General features: G+C 29.3%; 2 pseudogenes; both read left to right on the forward strand.

The window, feature by feature from the left end:
* Positions 1-5,861: 5,861 nt before the first annotated feature.
* On the forward strand, positions 5,862-8,957 carry LOC149511591 (receptor-like protein 6; annotated as a pseudogene).
* Positions 8,958-22,452: 13,495 nt separating this feature from the next.
* LOC149511592 (uncharacterized) lies at positions 22,453-23,452 on the forward strand (annotated as a pseudogene).
* The last annotated feature ends 531 nt before the right edge of the window (positions 23,453-23,983 follow it).

Consider the following 23,983-nt stretch of genomic DNA (forward strand, 5'->3'; position numbering starts at 1 on the left):
GGAAAGGTCTATCTTATAATTTCACAAGAAGAAGGGTTCAGTGCAGTTACTAGTCTCTCGAACAAAATGCCTCTGTTGTTCAATTTTTATTTCTTAAAGCTTTTCTAAAATAAAACATTTTTTCAAAATTTATATTTTGTTATTTGTGTTTAAATTTCTTATTTTTATAGACTAAAATACTTTAAAAAAAAAACCTTTAAACTATTCCACTTTTCTTAAATAAGTTTTGGTCTTACTTTCCACACTTGACTTTAAAAATGATTTATTATTATGTGTTTTATTAAGTAAATTCCAAAATTTTATTTTAAATTACAATGATATATATTTGACAAATCCATAATTAACATTTATCTATAGAACCAAAGGTAGCTTAACTTACTAGCTTATTAATTTGTTAATTGTTAATCTCTTAGGTTTTATTTGATTGATACTTCTACTATTTATCTTTGGTTTTCCATTCCTTATTTGTTTTTTTTTCTACTTTTTAATTTTTATAAAAATAAATAAATAATAAAAGTATCAGTCAAAAAAATGTAAACATATTAGAATTACCTTGTGTTGTATATATTACTTTGCTATACATTGTACTCACTCTTTATCCAAATTTCTAGTTTGGTTTTAATTGTGAGTAGCAGCTTAATTAGCAACTTTAATAAGATCAGAAGATTATGAAAATGGTTAGAATTTTGGAATTAGAACAAAGCTGAATTGGAAGCAACCTAAATACTATTGTAAACTAAGAATTTTATTTAATTGATTCATATAATTAATAGAGATCTAAATTTTTTTGAGATATCTACTTATAATATATATATATATAAATATATAATATTATTAATGAATTTATCAATTTTATCAATGAAAAGAGTGTTCAGAAAAAAATTTTTGAGGACATTAAGAGAAAATGTTCTTTTAAATGTTCTTAGTTTTCCTACTTTTAGGGTGTCAAAAGAAAACTTTTCAGTATTCAAAGAAAATTTTTTTCTTTAAATTTTCTTGTTTTCTAATTTTATGGGTTAACTGTTCATGCATGGACACCCCCATCACACCATTTGGATTTACTCTTGCATGCAATCACTCTTAAAAATTGATATCTAACGGATCTATATTAAAATTGTAGCACTATAATTCATTTCTCTATCCTGTGACAATGACCTTCTTCGTATTGAAAAAATTGGCTTTCCTTTTCCTTTATATAAAAACTTTCCCAGTGTACAATGTAATTCAAGCAAATATGTTCAAATTGTAGTCTTTTTGAGTTTCATCGCACGCCAATAAGGTTTGATCAAACAATTTACTGTAGATTAAGGAATTAAGATGGGCAAATTGAAGAAATTGCTTTTAATTAATTTACAAGATAAATCAACCATGACTTTGGGAGCATCTAAGATTAGGTCTGGAGACTAATTAAATGTTGGATATTCAACATTTTATTTGCAATTATTTTTATTATAATCTTATAATTATCAAATTATGATAAAAAATTATATAAAGGTTTATCATTTATAAGCGTGAATTTCATATAAACTTTTTATGAATCTCACGTAATTTTAAATTTTAATTTAATTAATTATAATAATATAATAATTATAAATTCATCGAACTCAATCAATTTGAATTTTATGCAAATGAATTTAAATTTTATAATTCCACGATATGAAGTCTTTGCTTTTTGACTTTGGGCGGCAAGAGCACGTCTCCTACGGCAATACATTTCAACCTGAAATTTTCACAAAATTTCTGATATCTTTATTAAACAACATACTCTATAGGATTTAGAAAGACTAAAAATTCGAACAGTCCTTTGGAGCCAAGAACAAGGCAAGTAAAAAAATAAAAAAAGTGAAAAACAACTAATTATGGCTTCTTCTTTACTAGATAACTCTTAAATTTTTAGATCGAACGATATTTAATCTAAAATTAATTGACATTAGATGAATAAATTTTGATTATAACTGTGTCATGACTCAACATATATATATTTTTTTTCATCACCATTTCTATAGGAATATGTACTAAGTTTTATTTGCATTGGACAAATTGGGACTGAAATTTAATGACACTAACTTCCGCGTTAGAAAGCAAAAAGAAGCAGCCCTCAAAATTCAGAACCGGATTTCTACAGTCATTGCATTAAAGCTGCAACTGGTAAGAGTGGCATGAATCTGAGACGCTCATTTACCTGCATGACTTGAGATCATATTTATTAGATTGCACTAATAATCTAAAAGAATACCTACATGCATGATTGGAGTCATAGAAAATTCCAATACCCTGAATAAAATTAGGGGTAATTTTCACACAGACAAATTAAGCTCCAATTATTTAATCTATAATTCCTGTGTTTAGAGAATTTTTTCGGGCTTAGATAATCAATACTCTTAATCTGAAATGGAATCTTCACATCACTTCGAAGGTGAAAACGTTTTCATTAATGTTGTAATTAAACCATTCAACTCAAAAAACAACTTAAAATCTCCAAAAACAACCTATCTCAAATGATTGTATTTTTTATTTTATATTTTAAGTTACTATGATTTGAATTTTTATTACTGAAATTAAAAATTTAATATTCTATCGACAAGTTAAATAATTGCATTTAATTAAAAGACATTTGATCACCACAAATTAAAATATCGGCATAAAGATGAAATTTGCTATTGTATCATAAAGAAGTATTGAATTATATCACTCTTCTTTCAATTTCCTTGAATTTTGCCACTATACTATCAAATTTTATTGAACTTTGCCACTATGCTTTCAATTTTATTGGTTATAGGACAAAAAAAAAATGATGAAATCAAAATATTTCTCGAAATTTATTGTTAATGCAAATGAAAATTTTTGTTGCTATAATTTCAATTTTATTAATTTTTGAATAAGAGAAATGAAATTAGAATATTTTACAAATACTTTGTTAAAGAAAATGAAAATTTTCCATCATTTTCAGTGTTTCGTGTCAAGAAATCAACAAAATTAAAAGTGGAGTGACAAATTTCAACGAAATTGAAAGTAAAATGATAAAATTCAATAAATTTAAAATATAATGACAAAATTCAATATTAACCCACATTATAATAATAAAATTCACCTTCAAGCAACCAACACCACTACACTAGTGGCAATCTATTTTGGCATAAAGCAGAGGTACGTAAGATAACAGGATCAATATCTAATTCCACTGTATGGAAAACGACAAATCAACCCTGTAGGAATATGCCATAATTTCATTGCCGTGTTTAATGCACAATTTCTATCTTAACAAGACTTTAGTTTACGCAATTTAATAAAATTCTAAATTATCCAGCCCAATAAACAAGTTAAAGTCACGATCTCGTCAATCGCGTTAAACAAAGCAACTGGTCCATGATATGAAGTTTCTATAACCGCCTTAGATTGGTGAAACTGAAAATCAACTAGAAAAAGCATGTTGCAAAATTCATTTTTTCTTCATGAAGCATCTTAGAAACTTCACAACCATCTTTCTTTTTCATTTCCATAACATTAAGCAATTATCAATTTCCAACTTCTTTCTTAGCAGTTACTGTTTTCAGATTGAGATATATGAAGAAATTTCAATCCTGTCTGCCCAATTATTCAACTTGGAGCCTAAATTTTCTAATTGAAAAATCTTAGCAGTTACTGTTGTAAGATTGAGATATTTGAAAAAATTGCAATCCTGTCTGCTTAAATTATTCAACTTGGAGCCTAAATTTTCTAATTGAAAAATCCAGTCTACTCAAGACATTGGTTTTCATGAAAATCTAATGACATTTAAAATATTTTTTGTTCTGATTAAAAAAAGTTCTACGACAAGCATCAAAATGCAACTTTCAATGACTTTACTTGGCTATTGTTACCACAGATATAGCTCTTATATTAATTTAAGTGTATCTCTCTTATATATATATAATTTATTTACACTAATATAATTTTTATATTTTTTGAATCAAAATGATTAAATTTAAAAATATTATTTTAAATTAAATAAATCATAATTTTAATTTTGATAATTTCAAAAATATATATGTAAATATAATTAAAGCTGTCCTGAACGTCTCACAATTCTAGACCACATATGCACGGACCCACATAATTTAATTAACGTGTATTATACGTTCATCAACTTGACGCATAATTCATAATGGAAATTCTTAATATTAAAATTGTTCTTGAAATATGTAAGCCTGAGGAAAGGGGATTCAAGTACTATAAGATAATAGGATGTCTTTCTAATTAACTCCCATTCAAGAACTTTTCCTTATTTTCAACACGAAAATATAGAAGAGTAAGATACATTACCACTAATAAGTAAAAAATAGATAAAGTTATTTAAGTGAAATTTATGAAATTTAATATTAAAATTTATTAAATAAAATTAAAATAAAATAAAATATGATAGATTAAAACATTTTGTTACATAAATTAAATTTATTAAATTTTAAAAAATAATAATAAATTTTGATATATTTTTAATAGATATTTATTTAAAAGTTTTAATTAAATTTTCATCTTTAAATAAATATTAATTAAATTTAAATTATAAATAATATTTTTAATAAAGAGCGGGCTTATCTTACACAATAAGATTTTAATAGATTTTAATAGTAACAATTGATTTTAAATTTTTTTAATTATTAATTTTAATAGATTCAAAAAATAAAATTAATATATTTTTTTCTTTTCACTCGATTCTTTCATTTCTAAGATCTATTGAAATCCATAATTAATCAGTATAGTTTAATACAAATATATTATTGATCTTATATCAAACTCTATGAATTTATTAATTTAAATTTTTTATTAAAACTTTTATTTATTTATTTATTTTTAATGAAAAATTTTATAAATTTTAGTTAAGTCTTATCCCAATAATATAAGAATACTTATTAATTTTCCAATTGCAAGCCAGAGAAGAAATGAGAAAAATGACCCCACTGTGTTGGAAATAAAAAATATTTGAGGAAAGATACCGGAAGTGGTACTCTCACTCTCGTAGTCTCATCTCTCTCAACAGTCCCTTCTAGCTTTTCCTCTGTTTTCTAAATGTTTGCTGTTATTGCTTTTGGCTTTTGAGGCAAAGAATAAGTCTTCCCATTCTAATTTGAATAGGATGCATGCTACAGTTTAAAATCAACTAGAACTTTTTTCTTAGACTCATAACAATACAAATTTTGTGCATATCAATGAATTACAACACTGCCAACTGAATATATATATATATGAAACAATTATTTTTCATCATGAAAGATTTAGAGAAAGTTTTTTAAGTGAAATTTATAAAATTTTATATTAAAAATATTAAATTAAAATTAAAATCGAAAATCAAAACTAATGGATTGAAAGGTTTTACTAAATAGATTAAGTGTGTAAAATTTTAAAAATATTTAATGAAGTTTGATATATTTTTTACAATCATTTTTAGTCATTCAAATAATGTTAATATAGAAAGTCAATTATTTATTACACATCGCATGTATAAGTCTATTGAAATAAATATTCACCATTTAATTATCACAAATGATGTATAATAAATTGTTGATTTTTTTAATAACATGACTATGTAGTAAATTTTGAATAGATAAAAAAAGATGAAGGAGAAAGAGAGGATTGGTGTCATTTTTCAAAATTTCATTTGATTTTATTATTTTAATAATTATTTTTGGTAGAAAATTTGATTATAAATATATTTTTTCACATAAAAGATCCAGCTTAAAGATAAGAGAAAAAAATTAAAAGTGTTTTGATTTGAAATCCAAATATATTAAATGTTATTTCGTAAAAATAATTATATTAATCTACTGAATTAAGTTCTACTTTCGATTATAAATATACATGATGAATACTTTCTCACTACCCTTATCCATCACATTACACATCCCTTGAATTAGCAAGATGAGATATTTGCCAATCTTGTATCAACTACTTTGCTTCCTATTATTTCTATGTATTCAAGCTACTCTTTTATCATCTTCTTCTTCAGCAACACAATTGTGCTCTCGTGATGAAAGTTCTGCCTTGTTCCAAATCAAAACCCTATTTTCCATCAAGAAAACTGCTTCCGTAGGTTGTGAAAACAATAGATCTTATCCTAAAACCAACTCGTGGAAGGAGGGCATAGATTGCTGCTTATGGGATGGAGTCAGGTGTGACAACATCAACGGTCATGTAATCAACCTTGACCTGAGTTGCAGCTGGCTTTCTGGCACCCTCCCTTCAAACACCAGCCTCTTCCTTCTTTCAAATTTGCAAAGGCTTGACTTATCTTTCAATGATTTCAAGAAATCCAAAATTTCATCCAAGTTTGGTCGCTTTGCAAGTTTAACACACCTTGACCTTTCCAATTCTTGGTTTTCTGGCCAAGTTCCCTATGAAATCTCCTATCTATCCAAACTACTTTTTCTGAATCTGTCCCCCAATTCATCCTTTTATCTGATTGACAGTAGTCAAGCACTTGAACCAACACTGAAACTTGAAAAATCTACTCTAAATGGAATTGTTCGGAACCTAACAGAGGTAAGAGAAATTATTCTTGATGGAATAGATATGTCCTCGGTTGATCCTAACTCCTTCATGAATCTATCTTATTCTCTGACATCTCTTAGTCTCTTTTATTGTGATTTGCGGGGAAAATTTCCAGAGAACAGTTTCAGCCTTCCCAATATCAAGATCCTCAATTTGGGTGTAAACCCCAGTCTCACTGGTCAGTTTCCAAAATCCAATTGGAGTAGTCCTCTTGAAGATTTGGATGTTTCTCTTACGTCTTTCTCTGGAGAATTGCCTGAATCAATTGGAAATTTAAAGTCTTTAAAGGGTTTGGGTCTTGTTGCTAGTAACTTTTCAGGATCAATTCCAAGATCACTAGGAAATCTATCCCAACTTCGTTGTTTATTCCTTTCATATAACAATTTTAGTGGTGGAGATTCTGTCTTCACTTACTAACCTCACACAACTGAGAATTCTTCACATTTGTTCTAACCGATTCGAGGGTTCCATTCCTGATAAACCAAATGCATTTCCAAATCTCCGCTTTCTAGATTTATCTGATAACTTACTTAGCGGTACAACACCATCTTGGATTTACAGCCGTCCAAGTTTATCTTTATTGAATCTTGGAAACAACCAGTTCATTGGTCATATCAATGAATTCGAACATAGCATTTTGGGCTTTCTAGTTTTCAAAAACAACAGCTTTCAAGGTTCTATTCCAAGCTCAATATCGAAACTTGTGAACCTTACTATTCTTGACCTATCGTCAAATAGTCTAAACGGTACAATAAGTTGGGACATGTTCTCAGAGCTTCAAAATCTAGAGCATCTTGATCTTTCATCTAATAAGCTATCGCTAAGCTCCACTAACCGAGTCAACTATGTCTTACCTAAACTTGAATATTTGACTTTATCGTCTAACAACTTCAATGAATTTCCTAGTTTTCTAAAAGGGTAAAAAAAATTAAAATCTTTAGACCTTTCTTATAATATAATTGATGGCCAAATTTCCAAATTTCCATGGAAAGACATTGAGTTTCTTGACCTCCATTCCAATTTCATTCAAGGTGATCTACCAACATTACCCCGTAATATCACATTCCTATCAGTCTCAAACAACAACTTGACTGGAGATATTTCTGATATATGCAATGTGAAGTTTCTTGAGATTCTCGATATGTCTCATAATAACTTTAGGGGAATCATCCCACAATGTATTGGAAGCTTTAGCCAAAGGCTTTCATCGTTGAACTTGAAGATGAATAAGTTCCATGGAATCATTCCTCAAACATTTGCAAAAGGATGTGGATTGAAGAATCTGAACTTGAATAGCAATCATTTGGGAGGGCCTCTGACCCAATCAATCAGCAATTGCAAAGACTTGGAAGTGCTAGATCTTGGCAACAACAAGATAAACGATACTTTTCCTCATTGGATCGAAGCACTATCAGAGTTGCAAGTTCTTGTACTAAGTTCCAATAAGTTCGCAGGTTCAACAGGTGCTTCTAAGAACCCTCAATCTCTTCCAAAATTGCGAATTATTGATCTCTCCAACAATAGCTTTTTCGGTCCTTTACCGACCAGCTATATAAAAAATTTTAGAGGAATGATGAATCTTGACAAAGGCAAAGCTAGGAGCTACATGCAGGAAAGAAATTACTCGTATGATTATTCTGTTGCCTTAGTCGTAAAAGGGTTGGAGATTGAATTGGTTAAGATTTTAACTATATTCACCAGCATTGATTTCTCTAATAACAAATTTGAAGGGGAGATTCCAAGAATTATTGGAGAGCTTAGTTCACTCCGAGGCCTTAACCTTTCTCATAACAATCTTGTTGGTCATATCCCATCGTCCCTTGGAAATATGACTAGTCTTGAATGGTTAGACCTTTCTTCCAATAGATTGGTTGGGCGAATTCCAAGGGAATTGGTAGATTTGACATTTCTTTCCTTCTTCAACGTTTCATGTAATCAACTTGTTGGGCCTATACCACAAGGCAAGCAGTTCACACTTTTGAAAATGGTTCGTATGAAGGAAATAAGGGATTATGTGGACCTCCACTCTCTAGAGGTTGCAGCAGTAATGAGTCACAACAACCAGCACCATGGATGAACTCCGGGAAAGACGATGGATCAAAACTTGAATTTGGGTGGAAAGTTGTTTTGATTGGTTATGGATTTGGATTCATATTTGGAGTGGCAATCGGATGTTTTGCTCTTCGAATGGGTAAACCCAAATGGGTCGTGACCTTTGTTAAATAGTACAGTCTATGCTTGAAGGTTATGATCTACACATCTTTTCCTCAGTTTGATGGGTTTGTCTGTCTTCATTGTAAGAATATTATTTGTAATACCATATTACATTGTCTGTTTGATAATTGCTTCGACAAAAATTAAGACAAAAAAAAAAGGTAAAATATTGTTCATTAAATCTGGCTAATAGAACTAAAGAAAATGGGTAAAACGAAATAAAATGCCTGAACTCTGCTATCTTCTCAACCTTTATTCTTTTAAGTTATAACAGCAAAGGCATTTTATTGAAAACGAACCAACTGATTTGGTTACGTAGGCAGATGCTGTTGGTTCCGAAGTAATAAATACAACAACATAGAAGCAATATATCATAATAAATCCACAGTAATAGACAATAATCAATAATTAACAACTCAGGACAAATAAAGTATATCAAGATTTACGTGAAAAACCCTCCAATGTAGAGGAAAAAATCATAAACCATTAGAAAAATCTCCACTATTAAATAATGGATATACAAAGTTCTTCTCTAACTAAAACTAGAGCTAATCAACAACTAGAGAGAGACAATTAGAGAAATCTCACCAAATAGGTGACTCAACAAATATACACTATATTTGTTCCTAGAGAGCTTCAAACCCTATCTTCACCATTTAGAATGTAGAACTTTGAATCATAAATCTGTTGACAAATTTTACCTCAATTGGATCACGGATCGACTTCCGTTCAACCAACTCTACCTTCTTCTTTTTCTCTCTATCTTTTTGGCTTTTCTTTTTTCTTTTCTTAGTTTGCGATGCCACATCAAAACAACCCCATCTCTTTTTATTAAGTAGTTAGAGCTCTGTGTAAAAAAAAAAAGACCAAGGCCTTTGGCCTTTAATTGGTCCAAAACCAATTGCATAGGGCTAGATCTCATTTTCCTAACAATTTCCCTTTCCAGCCCCATTAAGAGAAGATTCATCACTATAGCAGTTTCATTTAAAATTTACCTTGGCCAAGGAACTCATTTTAGCCAAGTTACTATTGAGCTCAAGCTTCTTTTTGAAAAGTATTTTAGTTAACATATCTGTTAGATTTTCATCAGTATAGACTTTTTTAAATAGCATTTGTTGTTCCTCAATCACTAAACATAACCAGTGATATCTAACATCAATGTGCTTTATTCTGGCATGGTACATGACATTCTTACTCAAATCTAAAATACTCTGCCTATCACAAAACATCACATACTCTTTCCGATGCAATCCCAATTCAAGAAGAAAACATTTCATCTAAAGCATTTATTTACTCGCTTTGGTTGCTGCAATATACTCAGTCTCTGTACTTGATAAAGCAACACATTTCTGTAACTTAGACTGTCAAGACATAGCTTCTCCTGTAAAAATGAACAAATACCCTGAAGTAGATTTTCTATCATCAAGATCACCTATTATGTCGGTATCAGTAAACCCTTTTAGAACTGGTTGTGAAACTTCATAACTCAAGCACATTTTTGAGGTGCCTCTCAAATATCTGAAAATCCATTTCACTGCTTCCTAGTGAACCTTTTTCGAATTAGAAAGAAATTTACTTACTATACCAACCGCATGAGCAATGTCAGGTCATGTACAAACCATAAGATACATTAAAGAACTGACTGCAGAAGAATAAGAAATACTAGACATAGCTAGTTGCTCTTTCTTAGACACCGGACAAGATTTTTTACTTAAATAAAAATGGTTGGCAAGTGGATTGCTAACTAATTTAGCATGTTGCATGTTGAATCTACTAAGCACTCATTCAATATACTTTTTCTATGACAACCATAGCTTTTCAACTCTCCTATCCCAGATAATGCCTATACCGAGAATTTATTTTGTTAGACCTAAATCTTTCATATTAAAAGACTTAGACAATTATTTTTTAACCTGCAAACTATACCAGTATTTTGTTCCACAATCAATTTATCATTAATATATAATAAAAGAATAATGAAGTTACCATCAGGAAATTTTTTGACATACACACAAGGTTTCGCTATCGTTCTTTTATAGCTATGATTCACCATAAAAGAATGAAACTTTTGTACTATTATCGCGGAGCTTGTTTTAAGCCATTTAAGCTTTTCTTTAGTTTACAAACTAAGTGCTCTTTCTCTTTTACTTCAAAACCCTCAGGTTGATTCATATAAATGTCTTCCTGTAAGTCACCATGCAAGAATGTAATCTTGATGTCAAGTTGCTCAAGCTCAATATTCAAACTAGCAGCTAATCCCAACACCACTCGAATAGAACTCATCTTAACAACTAAAGCGAAGATCTCATCAAAATCAATGCCTGGTTTTTGAAAAAAATGTTTTACCATTAATCAAGCTTTGTACCTCACTAGTTTGTCATTATCATTCTTTAACTTGAACACCCATTTATCTTTCAATGGTCTCTTTTCTTTTGAAAGTTTAACAAGATCATAAGTACCATTTTTTCATAATGACTCAATCTCTTCTTTCATTCTTTTTAACTAGTGCTTTCTATCTTGAGTAACTTACACATCTTGAAAGCTTTTTGGCTCTCTCTCATTGATAACTAAAATAAAATTTGAACTTGGATACCTAGTAGATGACCTACGCTCTTTAGTAGATCTATTAGGCTGAGACTGTACATCACCTGATGTCGAAGGTAGCTCCCCATGCTCAACACTCTCTGATGGAGAGGATTGTTGCCCCTACTCAAAATTGATTGCATCTAGCTCATCACTAACTGTGATTGACTTATTTATAGCTCCAAGTTTTATTTTTTTGCTCATTTCCACCATCTGTGGTTCTTTCTTGTGGAACCTTTATCAATGTTGAAACATCACATTTAACAATAACTCGTGTAGTCTTCTCATTTTTTTCAAGGTCTACTATGATTTCTTTTTCATAAAAGATCACATCTTTGCTTCTAATTATCTTTCTTTTTACTAAATCTCATACCCTGTAGCCAAATTCCTCATCATTATATCTTACAAACACAAACTATGTGGCTTTACTGTTAAGCTTTAACCTCTATTTTTTTTGCACATGCATGAATGCTTTACACCCAAAAACTTTCAAGTGAAAGTATTAAGTATCTTTTTCTATCCACACTCTTTCTGGAATGTCAAAGCTTGAAGGAACTTATGGTAATATGTTAAACAAATAATAAGTTGTGTTGACTGCTTCACCTCAAAATGGCTTTGGTAATTTTACCATCCTCAATATACATCTGACTTTTTCCATAATGGTGCAGTTCATCCTTTCAGCTACACCATTATACTATGATGTTCCAAGTTTTGTCATCTCATACCTGATCCCATGCTTTGAACAATACTTTTCAAAGTCTTTGGATGTGTACTTTCTACCATTATCAGTCCGAATACACTTCAAGAGTAATCCTATCATCCTTTTCATCATGACATAAAATTTTTAAAAAATACTACAATACTTGGCTTTTGTTTTTTAACATATATACACAAGTCTTATGTGAAACATCATCAATAAAATTAACAAAATAACTGCTACCATCAATGACTCAACTTTAATGGGATCACATACGTCAGAATAAATTAATTTTATTCTTTTTTTTCTGAGAACTCTTACTAAAAGAAACTCTACAAAGCTTACCAAACAAACAATGATCACATCAATCAAGATATATACCTTTGGTCAAAAGAATGAGAGACTGTCTTATCAAAATCTGTAACTTTTTCTCACTCATGTGTGCCAACTTCTTGTGTCATAAGTTTGTTGAAGCATTATCCTTAATGGCATTTATCTGATTACCGTTCAATTGTATCCATGTCTTATATATTGTGCAGCATAGTTTTTCTCTTGCAACTACCATAGATCATTTGAGAAGCTTTCACTGTTCATTCTTTTGTCGACTCTCATATCCTTTTTTATCAAGAACATTAATAGCAAGTAAGTCAATTTTCATATCTAAAATGTATCTGACATCTCTCAACGTCAACATGCAGCTCGTACTAGTTTATACAATATTATCACCAATCCTAATAATCTATAACACATTCTTGTTTCCCATCTTGGTGTAACCAAAGTCTCATGCTTTGTAAGTTATAAATAACTCCCTCTTAAGAACATAATGATATGCTGCTTCTGTGTCAACTATTCACTCAATGTCAGGATCACCAACATGATTACAATTATTATATGTACAAATCAAAGTAACTGAATTACTATCTAAATTTACTACTACAATATTGCCATCATTTGAACTATTACCTTTCTCATCTTTCTGCTATTGCTTTAAGATTTTACATTGTCATTTTATATGACTTGTCTTACCACAATGAAAGTACTTCATTTTATCTCTAAACTTGGATTTATGTTTAGACTTCCTATGATCTTCAAAAATGTTAAATGTATTTTTGATATTTGCATGAATTTGATTTCTATAGGAAAGCTTGATAATAAAAAGTTTTGTAACACTTTTTGTGATAGTCAGTGGAAGCTCACTGAAGGTTCTCTGATTGTAGTTAGGGGTACGAAATGTTTCTTATTGTATTTGATGTAGGCAAAGGTATCTAATTTCATTATTAATGTAATAGATAATGATGACACAACTAAGCTTTGGCACAAGCAATGTAGTCACATAAGCAAAAAGGGTTTAAAGATTTTAGCCAAGAAAAATCTTATTTTTGGAGTGAAAAATGTATCTTTGAAGAAGTGTGCCCATTGCTTGGCAGGGAAATAAACCAGAGTTGCATTCAAGACATCCATTGCATCAAGAAAGTTAAGTATACTTGATTTAGTATATTCTTATGTTTGTGGTCCCATGAAAACAAAAACACTTAGTGGTTTCATCTATTTTGTGACTTTTATAGATGATCATTCAAAGTAGATATGGGCTTATACCTTGAAATCAAAAAACTAAGTGTTAGATGCGTTTAAACAATTTCATATTTTAGTTAAAAGACAAACAGGGTTAATATTGAAATGCATTAGAACTAATAATATGGGTGAGTACATTGGACATATTGATAAGTATTGCAAACAGTAGGGCATTAGACATTGGACATTAAAAGTCACCTCTTAAAACTCCTCAATTAAATGGGTTAGCTAAAAGGATAAACAAGACACTAGTGGAAAACGTGAAATATTTGTTTTCACAAACACAATTATTAAAATCTTTTTGGGGTGGGCTTTAGGTACAATTGTACATATTTTAAATCTTTCATCATGTGTTCTTTTAGATTTTGATGTTCTAGATAGAGTTTGATCAAAGTAAAGATGAGTCCTATGATCACTTGCACACTTTTGGATACAAAGCTTTTGTGTATATTCCTAAAGATAAAATATCTAAGCTTGATGCCAAGACTAAACAATGTGTATTCTTTGGTTATGGCTAAGATGAGTTTACCTAAAAGTTTTATAATCCATTGCAGAAAAAACTTATGAGAAGTAGGGATGTTGTTTTTATTGAGTACCAGACTATACAAGATATTAAAAAGATTGATACATCAATTCCACGATACAGTGATGGTTTAATTGATCTAGATTTAATTCTTCTAACACATGTGTCTACAAAGGTTGAAGATATTCAGGATAACCAACATGATATAGGTGATGTCAATACCAGTCTTACACAGGTTGAAAAGGTTGATGATACTCATGAATAGTCACCAGTATCAAAGGTTCAACTAGAGGTTTTACCAGAGTTCCACTTAGGAAGCTTACTAAATATTGACAACCTTCCACATGATATTCTATTGATAAATATATACTACTAACGATGAGAAAAAACCCGAATGTTATGCAAAGGTCATGAAAAATGAACATAGTAAATAGTAGGCTGATGCCATGCAAGATGAGAAAAAATTTTTGTATGAAAATAATACTTTTGAGCTGGTAAAGTTACCTAAAAGAAAAAGAGCTTTAAAGAATATATGGGTATATAGAATGAAGCAAGAAGAACACATTTCACAACCATATTTCAAAGCTCTATTGATTGTTAAGGGATTCAATCAGAAGAAAGGTATTGACTTTAATGAAATCTTTTCTCCAGTTGTTAAGATGTCATCTAATCGTGTGGTTCTAGGTTTAGCAACTAGTCTTGATTTGGAGATTGAGCAGTTGGATGTCAAAATTACTTTTTTCATGGTAACTTAGACAAAGAGATTTACATGGAGCAACCAAAGGTTATAGTAAAAGAAAATAGTACTTTGTGTGTAAGTTGAATAAAAGTCTTTATAGGTTAAAGCAAGTATCGAGCTAATGGTATAAAGTTTAAGTAAGCTGTGGGTGAGCGAGGCTACTAAAAAAATTACTTCTGACCTTTGTGTGTTTATGCAAAAATTCTCTAATGATTTTTATAATATTATTGCTTTATGTTGATGACATATTGATTGTTGACAAGAATGCTTTTAGAATTGACCAGTTGAAGAAGCAATTGAGTAAATCCTTTGTTATGAAAAACTTATGATCAATACAATAATTCTTAAAATTCGAATTCATTGAGGTAAAGCAACCAAGAAATTGTACATGTCACAGAAGCACTATATTGAAAATGTATTTAAAAGGTTCAATTGGATCAAGTCAAAGTGGTTAGTTCTCTTCTTGCTACATATTTTAAGCTAAGTATTAATCAAAGCCCTTCTATAACTAAGGAGAAAAAGACATAAGAATAGTTCCATATGCTTCAATAGTAGAAAGTTTAATGTACGCAATGGTATATACTAGGCCAAACATAGCCCATGCAATTAGTGTTGTTAGCCGCTTTCTGTCAAATTCAGGAAAAAAGCATTAGAATAGAGTTAAGTGAATTATGAGATATCTACGAGGCACTTTCAACTTGGGACTCACTTTTAGAAATGAGAAACCAAAGCTAGTTGACTACATTAGTACAAATATAGCAAGAGATGTTGATTCCTTAAAGTCTTTATTATATTTTGAAATAGGGCTATATCTTGGCAATCGAGACTATAGAAATGTGTTGCACTTTTTACAAGAAATGAAAAGTATATTACAGTAATTGAACCATGTAAGGAGTTGTTATAGATGAAAAAGTTCATACAAGAATTTGGTTTCAAGCAGCAATGCTATGTGATATTTTGTGAAATTCAAAGTGCAATTCACCTTGGTGAGAATTCTACTTTTTATTTAAGATCAAAACACATTGATGTGAAGCACTATTGGTTAAGAGATGTTTTCAATGATAACTTATTTGAACTTGAGAAGATTCATATTGATTATAATGGTTCTTATATGTTGACAAAGACACTACCAAGGAAGAAGTTTAAAGTTTACCGTTCGATCTCCAAAATGGTGATTCCCTTCACATAGTAAAAAAAGAAAAGATTTGTTAGGCCTAGTTTCCTCAATGTGAAAGTAGCTTAAAACCAAAACACATTTACCAAAGACATTTTAGTTTTTTCATGCTTGGTTATAAGGTTTCAAAACCTTATATATTATGTTATGTGGCTGACAAAAACAAGAAAGAGGCATGGCGACAATATAGGGGAAAAAAAAGAGAAAAAAAATGAGGTTTTGTGTAGTTCCAATCAAGTGGTTTGATCGAGGTCAATCCATGATCTGATTTAATTAAAATTTTATTAGTGTGTTTACGGCTCATTGTTCTTCAGTCTAATGGTGGAGATTGGGTTTTGATTTTTTTACCTACTGATTTTGTGGGTGTTTATTAATCCTTAGATTTAGTGAAACTTCTCCAATTTTCTCTTGCAAAATTTTTTATTTACCAAGATTGTTCAATCTTGATATATTATGGTTGTATAACTCTAGTTTCAACTAGAAAGAACTTTGTATTCTCATTATTTTGATAATGAAGATTATTTGTTGTTACCTGTGATTTTTACTCCTCATTTTGAAAAAATTTTCCACATAAATTGCTTATGTTCTTATGCTCTTAGTTTGGAGATTTATTTTTTAGTTTTATTTATATGATTCTTGCTAGATTCACATAAGAAAGTGATGATTTGATTTTTTTCCTATGTGACATATTCGATTTAAATATTGTTTGAGGTTATTTTATCTCATCAAAGCTAACCATAGAATAGTTGAGTATCGATGGAAAACTTGAATACCAAATTGAAGGTTTGCTCTATTTTCCTATTTTGGCTATGCATCATCATATTTTCTTCACACCTGTTACAATTGCTTTCAGGTCAATTCATAATTATATTACCAAGGCTTAATTCACAAACAGCTTTAAATGTTTTTTTCTTGCTTGTTTTCCTTATCACATATGTATCATTTAGTTTTTTATTTTGACTTGGAAGTTTATAATTATTCTTGTTTGTCTTATCGTTGCTAAACCATTATCAAAATTCATTGAATTAAAATATAAGGTACTTAACAATGTTGTATCAACTTCTTACCTTATTTTGCTTTTTTTGAATTTTTGAGTTACTCTTTCTTCCTTTTTGCTTTCCCCTTCACCAACACCATAATGCTCTTACAATGAGGCTTATGCTTTGTTGAAATTTAAAAACTCCTTTTTCAGTAATGAAATAGCTTCTGAGGGATGCATTTTATCTTATCTTAAGACAAATTCATGGAAGAAAGGGACTAATTGTTGCTTATTAGATAGAGTCACTTATGATAATATAACAGGCCCTTAACCTAAATTGTTGCTAGCTATATGGTGACATTCCATCCAACAACAGTCTTTTCCATCTTCCACTCCTACAGATGTTGAAACTCATTCATAACGATTTTAACCATTTGATGATGCCATCGGAGTTTGCTTGGTTTACAAGTTTAGTGCATTTCAACATGATTAATTCATATCTTTTAAGATAAATCCCACCCCAACTTTCCCATTTATCAAAATTGGTTTCTCTTGGTCTTTCTTGGAATGATTATCAAACACTTGACGAACATATTTTGGAAAGACTTGTTTAGAACATAACAAAGCAGAAGCAACTCGTTTTTTATAGAATCCACATGTATGATATTAATCCTAATATCTTGATGAACATATCATTTTCTTTACACTATGTTTGGATTGAGAGGAAGGGAAGGAAAGTAATGGAAACAGAAAAACCATTCCTTTGTTTGGATAAACTTTTAATTTAAAAGAAAGAAAAAAGGTGAAAACTTAATATCCTTTAGTTTTCCTTATAATTCTCTTTTTTTTTTAATACCCTAATTTAAGGGAAAAGCTAAGGAAAAGAAAGTTGAAAAAAATTTATTTTTATAAAAAGACTATTATATCTATATTTTTATTATGACATTAGATTTGATTATGCAACTAATACTTCTTTAAAAAATAATTTATTTTTATGAATATTTTATATAACATCACAGTTTATAAATATTTTATGATTTTCTAAGTCTTAACAACAAAACAAGCCAAATTATTATCAAAATAAATTAAAAGACTGAATTAAACACAAAATTAAGAGTAAATTAATAACTAGCTAATACATTTTACCATATTAAACATGCTCAATTTTGTTAAGAAAGATTTGTTTACACAAGCTAGGTAGTATAAAGATATATTTGTATATTATATGTTAGTTTTCAAAAAATTATAATTAGAAAAAAATATTATAATGAATTATTTCTTTTCTTTTTCATTATTTATCCAAACAATGATTGTTAGAATTTCTTTTCTTTCCTTACCTATAGTTTTTTTAACTATCCAAACATGAGGTACATATATCATTTCCTTTCCTTTAAAAAACTTTTCTTTCATTTTTTTCCTCTTTTTTCTTTTCGTTTCTTTTATTTATGTGTATCCAAACATAACATTAAGCTCTCTCAACCAAAGAGGATATTATTTGGAAGGAAACTTCCTCGAAAATATTTTTTGCATAAAAAACTTAAATCTTTATTTTTCATCGTAGACACCTAATTTTGTCTAAATTGATCTGAATTTATTCAATTTTTATACTTGATTTTAACATTTTAATTTAAGCCAACTTAAGCATTTTAACTGAATTTATCTGATCAAGCTCGATTGAATTTTATTTCGAATTAATCATTTTTTGATCATTTTTGCATGGATTTAAGTCTAATTTAGTTTCATGATTGGGTTAATTTTGAATTAAGATTTGAAAACCCAATTAAAAGGCCCACAGTCTAAATTGTGATCCCAAACTCAATTTTGAAACCCTAATTTCATTTTATTTGAAATTAATTACCTAAAAAAATTATAATAAAAATTAGGAAAAGACAGAAGCTTCTTTCATTGTTAAGCCACTTTTCCCAGAGTTTCCTTCCCTAAAATTGCCTCCCTCATTTCTACCCTTCTTTTTTCACCTCATCTTTTACCTTATTCTACCTTAGCATAATTTTATTAAAACTCCCTATGGCATCACATTGCTACAATGTTGCAAAAAATTGAATTTTTTTTTATATGAATATTGGTCCTACAAAAACCAAAAAAAAGATACACATAGAAGGGAGCCAGTTTTGCTAAAAAAAAAGACATAAAAATTTAAAAAAGACCATTTGGCCATCCTTCAAGAAAAAGCTCCAAATTCCCAACGAAAATCCTAGCCTCTTTATCCCTCATCATTGCCTCATGACCCAAACACAGACTAGAATTTAACATCATCACCATAACTTTTAATTCTTAGTAATCAAAATCCACTGACAACATTCCATCCAAAGCTCTTATCATTGAAGATCCATTTGACCTCCCCTAACCAACCAACACTTACCAAAACTCCACCACAAGACCAAAAACAACAATACAACCACCCTTTCAGCAACTTTAACACTCACAACTCCCCTTCTAAACCAAAAAACCACTGCCAAAAAGAACCAATCTTTGCACGCTCCTTAGTCATTGCCAGTACCAGCACCAATCCCTACACGATCTCAGTCCCTACCCACGCCAAGCTCATGCCTACGTCAAGACCCTAAATCCCCTGCAACTTCCCTCCATTAACCCCCATAATCACCATCACCCAGCACAATTGAAACAAGCAAACAAATAGAAAACCTCACAAAACCACAATTCAAAAACCTTCTACCAGCTAAAACCTTCCACCCTTCTACAAACTCTCATTCTGCCCAAAAGCACCGATACCCCTCACTATGATAGTTATTCTCTCCACAAAAAATAGAAAAAATCAATCAAGCCATAATAAACAGAAACCCAAGAAAATAGAACCATCCCATCTCATGACCTCTCTATTCGACCAAACACCCACCTAAACCAAGAACCTAAAAATCCCTTTCATTTTTCTTTCCAAAAATTAAAAAAAAAAAACTAAAATATTTGATTGGATGTATGCTTCTTTCCTTTTATCATTTTATTATATCATGTTATTAATTGGTTTTAATTTAAATAATATAGTTTCATGACTTATAAAAAATTATATTTTTAGATAAAATAAAATGATATTTTTTAATAAAAATAATTTTATAGGCTTTACCTAGATTTGGAGAGAATCTATATAATTATCTTTTATTAAGAAATATTATCTTTACTCTAAAAAATTATTATATAAATTTCTTAAGTGAAAGATTGATTTTTTTAATTCCACTTAGATATTGAAAAATTAAAAATAAATAATTTTTTTAAAACACCGAAAATTCCATTGCCATCATGAATAAAATTTACCTAAAAAATATAATTACATGCATTATTTAATTCATTTTCACATATGCATTTCTTGCATTAATAATAAATGGAGAATGGTAAGGTAAATTTTTTTTTTTTAAAAAAGGTTCTTTTTGGAAATATAGAATAATATTTCAAAAATAATTTTGAAAACTTTACCTAGATATTGGAGGGAATTAAAGTCTTTTTTTTTAATTAATCTTGAATTTTAAAGTGAATGATTAATTTTCTCAAATTTCGTCTAAATATTGGGGAATTAAAAAAATTTTCCAACACAAAATAAATAAAATTTCTTTTGTCCTTGATTTCCTTTAAAATGGGATAATGTTAAAAAAAGAAAATTAAATAAATATAAAATGGATCAAATTGGTCATTTGCATCTTTAACTTATATTTGCATCGTCCATCTGCTTCATATGATATTGCTTGCATTTAATCATTTTCAAAGAAACATAAATTAAGAAGTAATGATTTTGGAGAATTATTTTAAATAAAAAACTAATATTCCTATGTAAAAAAAAAAAATTGTTGGGACCCTACCTGGGTATTAGAGAGCTTCTCAATAATTATTATTTATAAAAGAATATTATGTCAAGTCTTTAAAGGATTTAGTGTGAAAGTCCTAAGTAAATAAATATTCTTCAAAGTTTTACCTAGATATTGGAGAATTAAAAAATGTTTCAATACTAAAGATTTTCATCTTAGTCTAAATAAAAGGCTCTAAAGTTTCTAAAATGGGATTTTTATGAAAAAAATGATGGAATCATTTTTAAATATTAGAATTTAAACCATTTTTATCAATAGTAACGATAACATATGATCAATTCGTACCAATTTTTTAGGGCACTGTAGGGTATTAATCATTCCTCATACATAATCAATTTTCGAATACAACTCTGTTTTCGTAGACCAAATTTATCTTTTCAATAAATTTTAAACTCATTTTATTGTTTTATTAAAAAGATAAACTTTTTAGGTGATCAATCACACTTAGCAAAAAAAGATTGATGAGGACTCCCCTTGTTTTAAAACTTTTAAAATTTTTGTGTAGTGGTCTCCAAAATCGTTATGACATCCACAGTTCAACCAAAGCAATTATCTTGAACTTTTGAATCTAAGTCACACATGCCTCTCTGGATCACTACCTGATTCTATGGGCAATCTACGGTATTTGAAGTATTTAGATTTATCAAAGACTTTTTTATCTAAAGATTTGCCTAACTTAATTGGCAGTTTAGTTTCATTAAAGCAATTGGATTTATCAAGCACTTTTGTCTTTAAAAGACTGCCAAACTCAATTGGTAACCTAATTTCCTTAGGTAGTATTTTGTATGGGAAGATCACTTTAAAAACCATAGTAATAACACATGATGATTAGATCATTATGTTTGGTAAACATTTGGTGATCTTGCATGATAGTGATCTTGGATCACCTAGAGTGATCAAATCACTGTCATATAAGGTGATGTAATTCTCATACAAAAAGGTGAAAAACTTTTGTCATTGTAGTGAAATGATATGTAAAATTAATAGTTGTCAATTTTACTCATTTAATATATGAATTAAAAATTTGCTGCTACTTAAATTGTAATTATTTTACATTATAAATTTTTATATTTTCAAACTAATATTCATTATAGCAAGTTTAAAATAATTACATTTTTTATTTTTTTAATATTTAATATTTATTTTTATTTTTCTTTTATTATGAATTTAATAGATTGTTTTATTTTCTAATTCAAGTATTTTTACTTAATTTATATTATAAAAATTAATTTATTTATCAATAAATGTTTATTAATTTAATAATTTAATTATATTTTATTATAAAATAAATAACTATTACTAATATTTTATAAATTATTATCTATAAACAACCTTAAAAATAGTAATTTGTGTAACTATTACAGTATGCATGGTTATTTTGTATTTTACATAAAATAATATTTGATTTTTAGTAATATAAAATATAATGATCTTTATTTCCTAAGAATTAATTATTATTAACCAAACAAAGTAATTTTAAATTACAAATGTTAAGATTACTTTGTAATAAAATCACCCCGATAATTACATTACTATGATGATTTTGCAAAAAATACCAAACTCTACCTTAAAAGAATTATTACTCCAAAAATATTAATTTTTTAGGAATAATTATGAGATCACTGGGGAACCTATTGCAACTCAATCATTGGACCTCTGGATGAATCAATTTAGAGGAAAATTTCCATCTTCCCTCACAAACCTAACTCAAGTTGAATTCTTAGACATTGCTAGAAATCAACTTCAAGGTCCCATTCTTGATAAGGTAACTGTTTTTCTTAATCTACAATCTCTTGATTTATCTTCCAATTTTTTTATTTGGAACACTCCCATAATGGTTGTATACCATTTCCTCTTTGAAATCCATAAATCTTAAAGATAACCAACTCAATGCTCATATAAGGCAATTCCAATACAAATCATTGGAAGATATACATTTAGGCAATAGTAAACTCCAAGCTCTTATTCCATTTTCAATATCCCAACTTGTGAATCTTGTTTGGCTTGATTTATCATCAAGTAATCTAAGTGGTATTGTAGAGTTTGACATGTTAACTCTAAAATCTCCTATACTTTCATCTTTCATATAATAATCTATCCTTAAACTCTAATAGCAGTTCTACTAATTAGATATTACCTAATCTTCAATTTTTTGTATTTGTCTTTTTAGCATGTCAATGAATTCCCCTAATTTTTAAGAGGCTCAAAATTTTTAAAAGATTTAGATCTTTCTAACAATAGAATTTATGGCAAGATTCCTAAATGGATGTGGGGTGTTGGGAATGACTTTTAAGGAACTTGAATCTATCTCACAACTTTTTGATAGAATTAGAGCAATTTCCATGAAAGAATGTTGAAACTATTGACCTGAGCTCCAATTTCATTCAAAGAAATCTTCCTATTCCACCTTCGATAACATATGCCTTTTTTATCTCTAATTTCATTCGAAATGTGAGTTCTCTTGAAATTCTAGACATGATTCACAATAGTTTGAGTGTAATTATTCCACAATGTTTAGGAAATTTAACCAAAAGCCTTTGGATGTTGAATCTATGTTTGGAACCATTCCTTCAACATTTGCAAAGGAATGTCTATTGGAACATCTCAACTTGAATGGTAATCAATTGGAAGGGCCATTAACACATTCCATCCTCAGAAGTACAAGTGTACAAGTGCTAGATCTTGGCAAAAATAGATCGATGATACATTCCCTTATTGGCTAGGAACTCTTGGAATTCTTTAAGAGCTACTAGTTCTTGTATTGCATTCAAACCAATTGCACAGTTCTATACATGACACAAGTCATGCTCATCCTTTTTCCATGTTGTAAATTTTTTACCTCTCCTACAATAGTTTTACTGGACAATTGCCATCTAGATACATAAATAATTTCAATGCTATGATGAATGTCAAAGAAAGTAAAGATGTTATTCTGTATATTGGGGCTTTGGGTTGGAACTGTAACACCCCAATCCCACATCAAAAGTTTTAGAGGATCTGCTATAATATATAACTAGAGGCTTAAACCTAAACTTGTAAGGTGTCTTTTGTGGGATAAAATCGTAAGACCTTAAAAAAAGAATCAAAGTGGACAATACCTCGCAGATTTGGTGTGAGTTTAGACAAATGGTATTAGAGCAGTCA

Source organism: Durio zibethinus, chromosome 25 (genome assembly GCF_047325235.1).
Source record: "Durio zibethinus cultivar Kanyao isolate XHJ-2024 chromosome 25, ASM4732523v1, whole genome shotgun sequence".
NCBI classification, from domain to species: Eukaryota; Viridiplantae; Streptophyta; class Magnoliopsida; order Malvales; family Malvaceae; genus Durio; species Durio zibethinus.